Source organism: Spea bombifrons, chromosome 9 (assembly GCF_027358695.1).
Source record: "Spea bombifrons isolate aSpeBom1 chromosome 9, aSpeBom1.2.pri, whole genome shotgun sequence".
Lineage (NCBI taxonomy): Eukaryota > Metazoa > Chordata > Amphibia > Anura > Pelobatidae > Spea > Spea bombifrons.
The window spans coordinates 41,763,830-41,780,673 of record NC_071095.1 but is presented as its reverse complement, the minus strand read 5'-3'; the positions used below and the strand labels follow the sequence as shown (position 1 = coordinate 41,780,673).

Below are 16,844 nucleotides of genomic sequence, written 5' to 3'. Positions count from 1 at the left end.
GTCATTGATCACTTTTGCTCTCACACATTTTGCTTGGAGTTCTTTGATGGATCAGATAGAGAATTGTGCAAGAACAATGTCCAGCTTAGGTGTTTTAAGAGCGAGCTTTAGTGCTCATCACTGTAATCTGGGTGAAGAGCCACTTCTTCCGATCTCTGAATCACAAAATCTCCATGATGTGGGCAGAGCAGCGTTTAGACATGCCCCACTCCACACCCATATTCCCCTCCTACCCTTTACAAATGTAATGCGTTTGGGGCTAGCTCCGCCCACAACATCATCAGCCCTGCACACTGATGATAGTGAGCCTGCCCTCGCGGATCTCGAAGAGGAAGGGCTCTAAGTAGCCGTAGCCTGGATGTTCCCAGGTATGCTATCACTAGACAGACTTTCGGCCAAACCACAAGACCTCTTTTATTTATTCAATGCTATTCCAATAATTTTATCATTTTGTTCCCTTTCTTCCTTAATTTTTCCTACTTAAAATCATGTATATAAGTAAGGCAATACTAAGTATATAGTAGGCGCCTCGTTTGATGGGTACAGAGTGTGGAGGTAGTATAGGTGGCACGCCTTCCTTACTTATCACCATTCTGACAAACTTATGAGTATATTCTAAGTAATTGAAATCACTATTTCAGAGAGCACTGTAATTTTGTAGTGAAAGGAAAACTTGTATAGTCCCAGAATCTTTAAATCCGACATTGTAATCTTATGTACCTAGCCTTTATAAGAAGATACTGTTCTGTCAATGATGATGAATATCTACGAACAGATTGTAGTTTAGATGTATTATGTTATTTCACAAACAAACGCAATCAGCAGGACAGAATCATCTATAACAAAAGTTAATGATCCTGCTCTCCAGAAGGCAGCCACCTGCTGGATCTGTACTTTATTTACTCATGAACAGCTGAACACATGGGATTGTCACTTATGATTCAAGATTTCCAGTGTAATGAGGCCCTTTGAGTTCGAATAACATTAAATGCCTGTTCTTGAATATTCAGCCAGTTTACCAGCTTTGTCTACATTCTAGAGAAACATTCATCTGCATAGACAGCTTTTGGTATACATGGAACCAGATTACCCTGCGCTCCTGAGTTTATTATCTAAAACATGTTTCTCATTGCCATTTTCTTTGTGTTCTGGGTAAGCATCTTCTAGTTCCAGCGTATAAACATTGATTTAACTTATCTAAGCTGTTATACCTTCATGCAAACACATACACAACATTGTAGAAGGCAAAAACATCTGGAAAAATGGTGAAAGGTGTCCAGGTGTCCAGTTGAACCACCTGGGAGGACCACCCATGGAACTGTAGTGACAGGGGTTATTGACTTTTAGGATATATATGGATCTGTATTTTTAGCTCTGCATCTTTTTAACTTGTATCCAGTAAAGTTACTTTAGTACAGTACTACTAACTGTTTCTCATTCTATTCAGCAGCATGATTCACTGTAGAGCCTTTTACAAGTCATCCCTTGTTAGCGTATAGAATTGATGTTCCATGTATGACCATGTGACACTATTGGGACGCACCGAACAAGGGCACTTGCACTGTTTGTGATGCAGCCCGCTAGCACAACCACCAGATGTATCAAAGTAGCTGTGTTGGAACTGGATAGTATGAGACCAGTGTGATCCAACAGATTGTCAGGCTAAGGGCTAAGGGCCGCTGAAGAACAAATTGTTAAACTATGTTATATTTAATGAAAAAAAAAGTGGATAACATATTTGATATATTATGGTTAGTATTATTATTATTGGATAAACAGGAAATACCAAGTAGTGCATAACATAAACATTTGACTTACAGAAACAAGAGGTAAGAAGGGCCCTGCTCTAATGAGCTTACAATCTAGAAATATATATTATGACCAAGTCAAAGCTTGTATTGAGCTGGTTTCACCCGCATTGCATATTCACACCCAGACACACACTAACATATTCAGACAGAAAGACATACATACATACATAGATACACACTAACATACCCAAACAGACAGACATAAATACCCAAGCACAGGTAACTTACCTTGCGAAGCCTCGGCTTGTCTTTGAGAACTGTCTTTGAGGCTTCACAACTCTGCCTCCTCCTGAAAATTAGGAAGATAAAAAAAGGTAACACTGACCTTCCTGGATCCGCCAATACTCCTAGGCTGCTTTCTGGCCCATTACAGGGACAGAAAATATTATTTCCTGTTCCACTTATTTCCCCTGGGGTGTCTTCAGTAACAAGGACCACCGAACATTTACACTGTGACTTGGTTCTCTCTGGGCCTTTCCAATGCATGGGCTTCCTATGCAGTCCCGTATTGAGAATGTGTAGTGATCAGGAGCGAATCATTCACAAGAGTTTATTATGCCAAATGTCTTATTACCTAAGCTGGTTTAGATCATTAGACCACTCATGTTGAGCGTGAGGACTGTTCTATCAGATTATATATATATATATATATTTTTAAAACTGTTCCACTTTGATGAATATAACACGTTTATAACAAATGCAGAATTAGGGTCATCACTCCTATTACTGGTGAATGCCAATCCTTTATGATAAATAATTCTCTACTCATAATTGTCATGTGATACAAAACCTTGCACCCTTGCCATAGAAACTGAAGAAGCTTCATCCCACCAAAGGAAAGAAGGTTTATTTGGTGCCACAAGATGAGATAATCACTCTACCCATTGCCGTCTACCTCATCGTGTTGTTGTTTACTATGTGTTCCTGGGAAGTGTTAAAAATGAAGTCATTTCCTCGCTGATGATATCACTACATGTGTGCAGGAAATGGAGCGAGTTTCCTTTAGTTATCATTTTCAATGGAAGTGACAGTACCCGGCGGGATTTATTGTCAAGGTGAAAGTTATTACAATTGCCCGGCCAACATTATTTAGTTTGTATGCCAAATACATTTCCAGAGCTAAGAAAAGTAGGCATTCTTTTTCAATTAATTGGAGAAATATCGGTCCCTTTTGTTCTTTTTATAGGGTATATATGTTCCTCTAACAAATTCTATATAGGTAACTGACTGCTTGTAAGAGTTCTTTTTTGATGAGTCAGGGAATTTTCCTCCAATATCCCAACCATGTATGGATCTGTAAATCATGCAGGATTACATATAACCGTCCCATTCACAGCCATGATCACATACTGCTCTAGGTAGAGGGGATACTTGGCGGGACATTTTCTACACACCATCATCCCTTGTTGCTAATGCCCCTAAAACTACATCTTTAGCATTCTTTTTTTCATTTTCCTCAGTCCATGTTATAAAGAAGAAACAGGGGTCCAGGCTCAGCCCTTTCTTAGCACATTATACACCCCAAATTATAGCAATATAAGGAAATTTTACTTTACTGAGAGGGTGGTATAAATGGGACAGCCTCCCAGCAGAAGTGATTTGGACATTTTTTTATGTCTAGAGAGAGACGTTGAATCGATTTAAGCTGTTACATATACATATATACAATTACCCTGTTTTAATCCCAGCTGGGAAAATACATTTAAACCGAAAAGCGAGAGGAGGCCTTGTGTGCTGCTGAGTGTACGAAAAACATACCGTTGGAAGTCATTGGAAGGAAAAAAATATTCTTTAAAGAAACAAAAATTGCTGGAAACAGCTTTCTGAGCTATGAATGATCAATTTTTTTTTGTTTTTTTTAAAACAATTTATAGAGCTATTCAGCAGTGAGCCATAAAAATGGAAGTCAGGGGAGTAACACGGGTCACTGTAGCCCCTGGGTGTTTGCAGCTGCAATGGGCAGAAGATAGTACTGTCACTTAGGGTGACTAGATGGCCCTTGGTACTTTAGGATACGGGCAGGCGCAGGTTACATTTTAATGCTGTGGCTGGGCATATACAACCGGTGGCCTACTGCTTATAAATTAAGGAGTAATGAGAATATTTTGGGAAGAGATGGTTGTGGTACCTACCAAGTAACATCATGACGACATCACGCTGGAGTGTTCAATAAGGGAAGACTGATTTAGACTTCTTCTTGCCTCGGGTAGCATTTGGCATAGGAATAGCTCTACAGAAAAGCATCATTTCTTGTTTGGTTATTTAATGTACAGACTTCAATTGGGCCTCCAACAATTTTTCATCATCACAATAGACGCCTTGTCTTGTTTTTCTGTTAAGTATTTTGTAACAATTTTTAACGCTGATGGAACTATGCAAATGAGGAAAGGCTTAAAGAGTCTGATTGAATGTGCCAAAAATTCACCCACGGGTACCTAACTCTCTGCCCAGCCCAGAATAAAGCTGTGACTCTTTATTGTTCTTGTGCCCTGGCATGCCCAAGTAGGGTTTGTTAGTAAATACGCTATTAAAATAAACTGAAATGTATGCGTTATGAGATGACCTCAGCTTCGGTTTTAGAGACTAAACTGCTTATAAATGAGTTTATTCACCGGCAGTGTTTATTAGAAGGCTCATACCAGATTAATGGCACATTTTATGAACTGATGAACAAAAGTTGTGGTGGAGGACATTACTATCTGTCCCTACGACTTGGCAAAAGAAGGGACAGAAGGATGCCCCTTAGGGCCTTACTTACCCTTAGGCATCCCAGAATCCAGGGTAAGTGAGGCCCCAGGGCCTGGACATAGGAGTGCTCTGCGGTGTTGCAGCTTACCATACTTCCACCTCACAATTGTGGTCTTTGAATGAAAGGAAGTGCTAAGATATGACATCATAATCCAACACCCCACATTCTAAGGCCATAAGCATGAGGGACAGCAGGACCCCCCTTGCCCCTTCCTACGAACAAAGGGGTCCCACCATCCCTGACGGTAGCCCTGCTTATAGACCCCAATGAACAAACAATGGTCTAAAATTCACTAACCAAACTAAAGTTTGCAATGCAGAAAACAATGCATGGGGACTAACAAAACTATTTTAAATCTGAATATGACTTCATTAGCAAAAATAGTTAGATGCTATGGTTTCCAGAAATGATCCGCAAATAGCAAGCAGTTGATACAAAGGGTTTGCTGATTGCAATTTTAGAAACTTTGAAAAAGAGTTGGAGTGAAATAAGAAATGCTCATCATGTGTTGTTTTGTGATTGTTGGTGCTTATTCAACATAACCATCTTCCAAGCAGAGCAATGAATTCAATTTTTCAACAGCTTCGGTGTGACTTTCTTGAACTTTGTCCTATCCCTGTCAAAAAATCAAACAAGGAAGCAACTTTAAATTAAGCAATAGAGCATTCTAAAACATTCTATATTCATTGATCACATTTAGTGCACCTATTCAACATCTTTTATAGTTTGCAAAAACCATAAAATTATATTGGTGAGTTGTAACAGCCAAAAGCACATTAAAACAAACAAGGTACTAAGACCTGGTGCAAGGATTATATGTGTGAGTTGAATCAGATTTAAACCCATAGGCAGTGACATATCCTACGGTGGCAGGTCCTGGGTGTCAGGAGTCCCCCTGCTACAAAACAGGGGGGCAGGTGTCCAGTGTCCCCCCCCCGAACAATAGGTCGGTTACAATCTCTGATTACCCCAACTGACCTATTTATGCTATGAAGGCTGTTCTGAGCCGGCACAGCCTCCATAGACTTCATTAAAAGGCACTGCGTGTCATAAGGTAAGGCACGTCCAGATATGACGTCATATTTTCAGGGAATCCGACCACAAAGGTGAAGATGACTGGGGCGCTGCTATAGGTCGTCCCCAAGGGTAAATACACCACTGCGCACCAGGACAATACTAAACATGCCCTGACTGAGAAGATGTATGGGGCCAATGGCTCAGACCAGTTTCATGACCCAGCCACCTGAAGCTTTGTATTATATCACATGCTGTTGGGTTTATTTGTTATAAGCTATTACTGTCCCTTTAAATATATCTCAGCTTGGAAAATCAACAACATCACTGTCTTCAGGAAATATAAAGAGTCTTGATTATATTTGAGTTATTGAGGACCCTGGTTATTTACAAGACTAATAAACTTAGGTAATAAACTAATAAGCATTCTCTATCACCTAGGATAAGGAGCTCAATTGCCCTAGATAAGGCAATGAACGTCCAGCCAGGCCATGTGTTAATGTGTCTCAGTTCTGCATGGGTTAATAGTTCATTCTGTTACAATGCATTCCACGCTCAATGGGTTAATGATAGATAAACAAACAACTGCAATGCAAATTTTCCCTTACTATGACTTGGATTCCTTGAGCGCTGGATACTTGCTGCGCCCAGCATGAAAAGGATCATTAATAAGAAGAAAATTCTTTGTTTGGGTATGGCATTAAAAATAGAAGGGGTGCTTTGTTCCGTCTTCAAGAAGTTCCAAGGAGAATAAATACTTTCCCTTCAAGTATGATTTTTCCATCTGCTTTTTTTCCCAGAATATGATATCAGGCTGAATACTAAACATTTTCTATATCAAATGTGCAAAAACATACTTTAGATTGCTTAGCTCATTTTGAGATCTTATTATCACTTCAGTTGTATGAGACCAAAGCCACCAGAGAGGCTACCACCATACCTGGTATGGCTGGCAACCAGGGTAGAATGGGCCAGTAATATAGTGGTCCAAACCATATTTAACGATCTGCCACTAAAGCTGTAGTAATTATCTGGCCCTACTGGCCAGCAGCCCACCGGGCATTTGCCCAGTGTGCCAGATGGCCAGCCTACCTGTAGATACATGTTACTACATGCAGTATTTTTAAATCAGTCTTCACAGCTGGGTAAAATGGGCAGTGTAAATGGACTGAATGCTTTTTTATCTGCCTTCAAATTCTATTTTTCTATGTTAGATGTAGAGGTGCCACCGTGTGTGGCTACAAGTATAAAGCCGGCGGACCCACACTGCTTTAATACACCGGCTGGCTGACTGGTCTGAAGGTGGGAGTTATTGGGCAGCAGCACACCAGCCATTTGCCCAATGGCCATTCCAGACCTAGATCGCAGGTTTTACTACAAACACTTATGGAACGTGTGCCTAACAGAGCATGTATGTAAATTAGTTATATATTCAGTTAGAAGAGTGGCATGGTTACGTTACCTATGTGTAAGTTATTCTCTCCATGCTGATCCTTAGGGGCTCGTTTTACGCCCGGTTCTGGTAAGAGCTGTTTGTTCTTAGTACTTGGGATAGAAAGGTAATGGGAAAGATCTATTATCATACTATTTCTAATGCAATCACAGGGATGAACTGCATGCGGTCCACCAGCTGCTGTTAAGATACAACTCCCATCATTGCTTGGCTCTACTTCTTGAGCATCTACTTCAAAAAAAAAATAAAAAAAAATTATATATATATATATATATATATATATATATATATATATATATATATATATATATATATATATGTCTTTCCTTCTTTCCTGGTACTACGGGTTACAAATAACCTTTTGGTAGATCAAGTAGTTTATGCATGAGGTCCACAGAAGAACACTGGAGTCCTCGACCTCTCAAGGTTCATTATCCCCGGAGTTTTAACAACAGTTGTATATTTGCACATGGAAACATGGGACACACAATAAGAACATGATAGGGCAGCCCCCGAATTAGTTATTTCTTCACTGTTTATCAATTATTATTATTGTAAATGCCATATAAAGGTTGATTTATTGTAAATGGCAAGTTTAGTGAGGAGGTCTTTGGGGTTCAAGCTCATTTTTTAACAAAAAGCAGATATGCCCAGATATGGGTATGTGTGACATATTTTTGTAAAAAAAAAAATATTCAGTGAAAGTTTACAGACAGCAAACAAGTCTTTGGTTACAATATAATAAACACCCATACACGTACACAGCAAATCTCCCGCAATAGGAAGGACGGTCCCTCCTCCAGACAAAATAATCCTTTGTCCCTTTTTCCTCCCCTGAAGTCAGAATGCTTGCTGGGTGTATCACAGTGTTCTACAGTCCAAAGTATCCCTATGATGTGTGTAAACAACCAGCAGGAAGTGCGTTTATAAACAAAATTGTGTAAATAAAATACATTCTTCTAAAGCCGTACACAGTTATAAACCCAATATCCATGGGTCACAAAGTCACATAAAAAGTGTCACCTTCTAAAACAGAAATGTCTCGGATGCTGGGAGGCAGATTTATATTCACATCTGGAAAAATATCACAAGGGTTTACCAGCCAGCAGAGTCATCTGGCAGATGGGGAAATGCCCAATATGTTTGTTTACAGAAAAGTGTTTTCGGACGTCTTAGAATTTCGGATTTGTTCTATTGGGTCACTTGAATTTTGGAATTATTTAAATAAAAATATATATATATATTTAAATAGTATACGCATGAGTATTATTTAAATACAAAAAAGAACCGGGATTTGTGTTTTATTGTGTATCAAATTAAAGACACTATGTTACTTATCCCTCCAAATTGTTATTATTACATGTTTTACAATTGTAAGCGTATAGGCAGGACCGTCTTTACGCGACGGATCGTCTTTACGCGACGGATCGCTTTCTCTTAGTCTGCCGTTCCAGTGTCGTCAGACCCTTTGAATGCAGGTACTGCTAGAAACTCTGCGTAAATTGTTGGCGCTATAGAAATAAAAGGTGATAATAAAATTAATAACTAGAATTTTGTTCTTTCTGTTCCTTTTCAATAAAGCATTCTTCAGTGAAAAATAGAAAAAAAAAAGAGTGGAGGCACGCTTTCATTCCAGAGATTCGGATTGCAGTAAGGGAGGGAAGTGGGAGGGTGTTGGCAGAGAGGCTGGGGAGGGATAATCATCAGGGATCCAGAGAATGTAGAATGTTCATTCTGCTTTCAGGAAGGGAAGCAGGCAGAGCGATCCTCAGCCTGGGTTCTACAATCTGCTGGATTTCTAAACTTTCTAATCTATACATTGACGCTGCGCACCTTAAGGATCGCCGTATTCTTGTGGCTATACATTCGGCTCAGAACTAGGAACAAAGTAAGTTAGCATCTTTTGCATGAATATACCGGGTTGCATCCATGCCTGTTCACTGCCGAGTGCCTTCTAGATTGTAAGCTCATTTGAGCAGGGGGCGTCTTACCTTTTGTTTCTGTAAATCGAGATTGTTACATTACGCGCTACTTGTTATGTCCATTGTACAGCGCTGTGGAATATGATGGTGCTATATAAATCAATAATAATAATAATATGCTTCGTAACACATTGTAGGAGAACTGCAGGAAGTCTGATCACTGGCACTTTTGTCAAAAGAACACAATTTATTTAACATAATGTCAATCTCGTGATTGTGACCCGCTTTATATATAAACTCCTCTTTTAAGATTATGTGGGTCGTGTAGCCTGTCTGATATTTAAAGGGCTAATTTTTTTTCATGACCTTTCTCCCTTTTTTGGGGAAGAATTCTGTTAAACTTGTCATGCCCTGGATTTGACCACAGAAAGTCTTCCAGAGACCTGCGGTCAGGGGTACGTCTCTAGATGTGGAAGGCTGTCTAAGAGGGCACCGGTATAATTAGGCTGATGGGTTGGTTTGGCTGCGCTTTCTGTTATACAGAGTCCAGGCACTGCTGGAATGGCATTTGGCTCCATTGTATGCAACTGTTTATAACTCCTGCCGGCAGATATTGATGGAATGAAAGATTATGTCTGAATGTCCTTTAAAAAAAAAGTGTAAATGTCTGGGAATTAGCTGTCCTAATCAGATGCGATCTTTGCCAACAGTCTTTTTTTTGTGGGTCTATATTAGGAAATTGCATGAGTTAGCACACTTGTAATGTCTGTCTGTCTATGTGAATAAAATCCGGTGGTTTTCACTACGTCATGACTAGTTAGTTACACCATGGCTGGACTTGCATATACACTTTTTCCTGGTAATTATAGGAGTGATTTAAAGGGTAGGTTTGTTATTGTTACGATGTGTAGGATTTCAACATATAGACGAGAGGACAGGGTTCGTAGTAACTCGAATTGCCCAACCAGAATTGGTTAAAAATGTACTATACTTAAAGAAAACATTAAAGAAAAAGAAGCAAAAAAAAAAGAGACATTGGAAGAGGTTTTGGCTCCTTTGCCTACTCATCAGTTTGTATCCTGTGGGTGATTTCGTTAGGTATTTTATTTTGTTCCATTTTTTAGTCTTTCCATGTCTCCTTTTCGTACCTTTTCTAGGTTTCTTTTATAAATGATATTTCACTAATTTTGGGTGGTAGAGGAAATGTTTACGTATGTTGCCTGTATTGAGTTGCTGGCCCTCTCACGTGTACCCATAGAATTGCCATATTCTGCTTTTTAACAGCAGGGTTCCCCCCTACTCAGCATTTTGTAGGCATTCGTAGGCTTATTGCTTGCCGATACCCCATGCAGGGTTAGGGGTAATGGATGCTGAGGGACGTACCTGACTCTTTGAGCTACCCGGGACCTCTGCTTGCGCCTGAAAGGAATTGGGTTTTGCTTTACAGGAATCTGGTATGATTCTGTTCAAAATCAGCCCTGCCTGGACTCATCAGAACCACCGGATGGGTTCATAGCATTCCAGATGCTGGAAGATGCAGCGATGTAAAAGGGGTAATATAGTCATATTAATTATTGGTCTATTTTACGTATATTTTGGCTAATTTTGTTCTCTGTGGCCGATTGTGATTAAAGTAACCACAAAAGGATTTTTTTGTTTTACATTGAGATCCCACTATCTCTATAGGAGAATATTGCTTGTCAACTGTAGTTTATTTCCTGAGTATTTTTATCCATTACATTTTCCAGATGCTCATCTCTCCTTGCACTTATGTAAAGCTGCTTTGGAGGATTATATCTCGTGTTGAAGAATAGGCTACATACATATATACTCCTTTCTGGTCTCACCCTTTTTCTAGGTAATACGAACACAATACCAACAAGTAAATGATTGCTACCATTTAATTGTCCCACGAGTGCGTGGCATGTTGGAGAATATAACTTTATGCCATGCATTTCTGTCTCCGATTGGATGCTTTCTCCTTTCCATGAGAGTCTTTCTTCTGCTTCTTAGGAGAAAGTGAGATGAACCAGGGGGATCTGTTGTGTAAACAGTCTCTCTACAGCAACGTCTGAGGGTTTTCAATGTAAATGCCTCTATTTAGGCTTTTTGCCTGATTTAATTTTGTTGATAATCATTCTGTCTTAAATATGTCACGTGAGCCTCTGTTTAAAATAGGTCCTATTGAGGACAACTGTCCCTTTATAAATGCCGGGAATCCTAATTTGCTCTCCCCCACTTTAAACATTTTCCTCTGCGTTTTAAAGGTTGACATCCCTATAATTACCCATGTGCGACTTTGGCACACACGTCAATCATTGTGATCTGCGTGCTAATTCATTGCTAATAAAACCGAGCATCATTAAGTAAAAGTAGCGACGATCTCCTTAAAATCTGTTTTTAACTTCACTTTTTAGGTTAATATATATTTAGTATTGTACACATAAGTATTGCAGATACTTAGAATTTTTTTGTCCTTCCCGGTCTGAAGCCGTTTCGCTGTAAGCGAATTCCACATTTTACCGTTGCCATAGGCAAACAAATTCATATTTTTTAACGAATAGAGCAGATTAAAAGCCATTTCCTGCATCTTCTTTAGCAAAACCTATGTGAGCTCTTGGGCTTCTTGTATTTTCCATTTTTATTTAATGTTTATTACACCAACCCTTGGATTTAGCCACAGGGTGAAGTCTGCAGGCTTACTAAACTCTGGGAATACGATTTCACTGCGTAAGAATGTTAGTCATTTCCTTTTAGGAACCTGATGTTTAAGTATGTTAAATCCAAGCAGAGTGTTTTCATATGTACATCTGGGATATTGAAATTCTCTTGCAATCCATGTATGGTTTATGGCTTCTTCATTAAACAAAAGAAAATTAAAGTTATTGTTTAAGATTCTCTTCTTCCAGGCCGGCAATGAGAATGTTTGGTAGTTATCAATGTTTGTTTGTAATTTATGACTATTAACTTGGAAGCAATCTTTTATAAACAATAGCAGTGCTTTATATATATATATATATATATATATATATTTATATATATATATATATATATATATATGGCCATATGGTCAGGAAAGGATTTTTATGGTAAAGGTTTTCTATACCAGGTGTATACTGAAGTGCTGACCAATCCCTGGTCTAGGAGGTGGCATCACCCATCAGGGATTGAGCCTCATAACATGTTCTCTGGTCTGACGGCAGCAGCCGGGCCCCTGGAACACACTTCCAACTGAGAGGTTCTTAGTTTTATTTTACATTTTATGACTTTCAGTATTTAGTTTGGTATTAAGCCAATCATTTCCATTACTACACAGAATTTAACTAAAACATCAGGTTCTGCTGATTCCATGTTTTCTCATGGATGAGGAACGCAGTTCGATGCTTTGATTCTGTTAAACTCTCCCCTTGGCTTTACGTAAACCATACTGCAGGAATCAGCAGCAATTTAGAAGTGACCATTAGATACAGAATATTCTCATTGTTGGTTTTCTAAAAGAAAAGATAGTAGGCCACTTAAAGTTTGTCCAAGCCACATTCTGTTGGCTCTCTAATGTTTCATTAGGTCTGATCATGTCTGATCAGTACTAATGATCTATTTAAGTCACAGGAAGCGCAGTGATCCTGTCCCTAAAAGCAAAAGTGATGTCATCATGGGATAACTCTGCTAAAAAGTAACAAATATGACATAAACCAAGGCAGCCTTCCTTCTGAATGATGATGCAGAGATTGTTCTTGTGTGCTCTTGTTTTAAGATGTTGATGGTTTTCCTGTGTATTCTAAGTGAATTTACATATCAGAAACTCAGGATTAATGCAAGTCTCAGCTCTGTTTGAAAGCTGGAAAAAATGGGCAAGCATATAGATCTGAGCGACTTTGACAAGGGCCAAATTTTGATGGCTAGAAAACTGGGTCAGAGCATCTCCAAAACTGCAGCTCAGGTCTGCAATGGTCGGTAAATATCAAAAGTGGTCCAAGGAAGAAAAAGCAGTGAACCGGCGACAGGGACACGGCTGGCCAAGCCTCATTGATGCACGTGGGGGGCGAAGGCTGATCCGTGTGGTCAAATCCAACAGACAAGCTACTCTAGCTCAAATTGCTGAAAAAGTAAATGCTGGTTCTGATAGAATGGGGTCAGAACACACAGAGCGTCGCAGTTTGTTGTGTATAGGGCTGTGTAGCCGCAGATCAGTCAGGGTGTCCATGCTGACCCCTGTCCGCTGCTTAAAGTGCCTATAATGGCCATGTGAGGATAAGAACTGGACCACGGAGTAATGGAAAAAGGTGGCCTGGTCTGATGAATCACATTTTTTTCACATCACGCGGACGGCCGGTGCGTCCCTTACCTGGAGAACCAGGATGCATCCAGGAAGGCTCCACCTCGCAACTTACAGGAGTTAAAGGATTTGCTGCCAACGTCTCGGTGCCGGATACCACAGAACAGCTTCAGACTACTAGTGGAGTCCAGGCCTCAGCGCTGTTTTGGTGGCAAAAAGAGGGACCTACACAATATTAGGCAGGTGGTCATAATGTTATGGCTGATCGGTGTAAAATGAAATGAAGTTTGGTTTCATCCTACATGTAAGCCTTGCACAGCAAAGCCTGTGCATGGACGGGCTCACAATGCATTACCATTAATGGGTTTAAGGACAACCCGTTGTCCTTAAGGGGGTAATATTGGACTGGACCCCAATATTCTTAAAACCAAACCTGAATAAATGACCTACGAGGCTACGTCTGATTAATATTTGGTCTACTGATATGCTTTTTCTTTGGTAGCAGGAACCAAATAACCTGTTAAACTGACCCAAATTTAGATTAGCATTATTCAACAGCATCATGCGAGAAGTGACAAGAATAGCAGCCAAGGAAGAAGAAGCGATGGAGACGAAAACCCTTGTGTTCAGTTTCATGTTTGATGTACTGATTCAAGAAAACATAACGGACTGAAAAATGATACCATACAGTATTTAAATTGTAACATGCATATGCAAGTTTTACCTTTGTGTCCTGTACACTACTTCCAAGAACCCCGATGCAATTTATTTTACATTTATTTTTATTTGTACATTCATAGTACACATTAGAATTAATTATTCAGAGTGTACAAACTGTACATGACCACTGAAGAAAACTATTTTGAATGGCAGCTGATATACGGATGACACTTTTTGACCCTTTATGGCCAATGGCTATCTAGTGATAAAGTGTGCGCAATATGAATCAGACCCAAACAGGCAACTGAATACCAGAGCTGGATCTAAGCATAATCTTATGGAACTCTGGAAACACAAAGAAAACACCCGGCTGAAAACCACAGGAATTTAAATTAATAGAATTATCTGAGGTTCTCCTCATTGTAATGTAATGTATATCACTTTATGTGATTCACCCCAGTGACTGAGCAGTTTCTAATTTATGCTACAATCTAGAAGTAGATGTCTAGATGGTTAGTTTTGTGGTAGAAGGCATGGTAAGTCATGGAGTCAAGGTTAAATTGTTTTGGATGTTGATGTACTTTATGTTAGAGGCAAGTTGGGTACCTAGAACTCAAGGGTCAGTTGGGTGGATCTCCAGGACTTTTGACTTCTACCCCTGATCAGGCATCTGGTGAGGTTGCTGACCTCCAAAAAGCTTTCACCCCCCTCCCCAAGCTCAACCATCATATCCTCTGGGACTCAGGGGCTCTGCTGTGGGGAAACGTGTTACACGACTTGAGGAAATGTCTGAGCTGTTTGCTGTGGCCTTGGCAAGATCCACGTCCTGAAGATTCGTACCAAAATTGGAGTGGATGCTCAAGAGAATGCTCATGTAATTTTCGATCATGAATTATTACATTCTAAGGAAACTTTCCCTAACTTGTGGTGTAGTGAATAAGCCTTATTGCAGACTTTGTCTGGTGTGCTTGTAAATTGGGGGGCGGGGATAGCAGAACACCCTTTTTGGTGATATAAGGGGATATTTCTGTCCTTCAAATGGGCCTTGGTGAACCATGGACAACAGAGAAGAAAACCTACAAAAAACCCTATTATTAGCAAATGTAATGTCCACTTTTAGGAATTTTGCTGTATTGAGCGGACCATAGCATCCACTGGCAGAGTGGGGAAAGAGTTGGCACAAACACAATAGATTTTTATTTGTCCTGTGGACATGCAGCGTATCAGTTGAGATCTGGAAAAACAGAATGTTGCTGGAAAGTCAATTCTACAGGAACCCTAATTTGTAACAGATGCAGAAATGTATGCGACTTACACATTTAGATGATGTCAGCTGGTTTTCTGGAAACACAGGGACCCCAGATGGTTACAGATTATAGCTGTGGTTACCAAACTTGCAGATTCAAGGGTTTGATTCTGTGCTAAGCGGGTTCTTTGTGCTGATATAGGTCTATTTAAACCTCTTTGCTGTTAGTTGCAATGACAGTCATTGTACGTACTAAATTCCACACAAAGTGCCTGTATGTAAACCAGAATGCGAAGGAATGTAACAAGATGTGTTTTCCATGGATGAAGACACTTATGGTTTTACCAGGGATGTGATCGTAATTTTTCTAGTCCAAAGGGGATTTATTCACTGGTGAAGTGTGGGCGGAAAATTTCTCCTGACCCAATAGGTTTATAAGATGCCTTTCAATAGTTAAGCAACAAAACAACAATCATGCTCTCTAGCAATAAATCATAGAAAATTCCGGGCATTCAGAAATACCAAGAATTATGTATTTAATGATTCTATTAGTTAGAAAATTGTTAAGCTCACCACTGCAGGTAGAACATGATTTTTAGTTATGCATGGTGCAGAACCAACATGGCCATTCATGCACAAAAACTGAATAGAGTTCACCGTAGGTAATGTATACTGTAGGTAATATGGTGGTATTCTCTAGTCTCTTTTTTCAACTAATTCTCTAGTTCATTTAATAAACCTCAAACACAGTGTGCTATTTTTAACAATGTATGCCAAGGACAATACATAGATGTGGAGCATACGCTCTGGTGTCTTTTGGCACGGGTCTAGAATGGGTTCAGAATAGACAATCGCAGGCAGCCATTTTTCCAGCAAACATATACATGTCAAATGCTGTAGGGCAGCTGTTGTAAAGTGCTACATTGTGCCATGTGGGATGGACAAACTCACAGAAAGGAATTAATTACTGTTATCCATCCCATATACTATACGGCACAAGTATAGATGTGCTAGTCCGTAACATATGAAATGTATGTGCGCCCTGGGGAAGAAAATCCCGGATGTGGTTCCCTAGTTTAAATACTGAGTGTGGGACATGAGACAAAAGGGCTTTTGCTCCATTCCTAGAGAAAGCTAATGCACAAAGTTGTCTCCACCAGCTGAACAATGCACAGGTTGTTAGGCCTCTAACTCCTCATGTCGGTGTATTCTTTAATGCATTGCTTAAAATGTATCCCTAAATAACAGAGGGAAGTGTTGTCTTCCTAGTCTAAAGAGCTTCCTTCCTGCTCTACAAATCAAGATCAGCTTTGTCAGATTCTAGACCTCGAATGTCGCAGACAGACCAGGAATTCCGAAGACCCTGGCAGGAACAAGGGCTTTAATCAATGTCAGCTATCTTTATTGAGCACCCTGTGCTCAGACTGCGATGCCCACAATCCTTGCCTGTTTGTGGATCTTGGGGCCTGGAGTTTATCAGTATTAGTGGTATCTGGATATTTCTGTTTTGCTTATTCCCCAGATCACTTTTCTCCTGGTGGTCGAAGGACTTCTGCCCAAGTGTAGGCATAACTTTTGTTTTAGTACTTTCCAGTAAGAGCTGTCTCCTTTGAGAAATAAGTCATAAGGCATTTTCTGATTTAAGAAAAGGAGAGAAGACTATTATAGTGTCAGCTCCGACAGAGACAGCTCAAAGCACTGATTTACAACCAA

The 16,844-nt window shown here is 39.8% G+C and overlaps 1 protein-coding gene across 3 annotated transcripts in view; it reads left to right on the top strand.

Moving 5' to 3' along the window:
- Positions 1–16,844, top strand: part of FRMD6 (FERM domain containing 6) — an 84,038-nt gene that overhangs the window by 46,189 nt on the left and 21,005 nt on the right. For 2 of the 3 annotated variants that reach the window (XM_053474914.1, XM_053474912.1), the window contains exon 1: positions 8,776–8,915. The exons of the other annotated variant lie outside the window; for it this stretch is intronic. The gene's annotated coding sequence lies outside the window, so the exon portion shown is untranslated. Of the gene's footprint in view, positions 1–8,775; positions 8,916–16,844 lie in introns of those variants that run through there. 3 annotated transcript variants of the gene reach the window in all.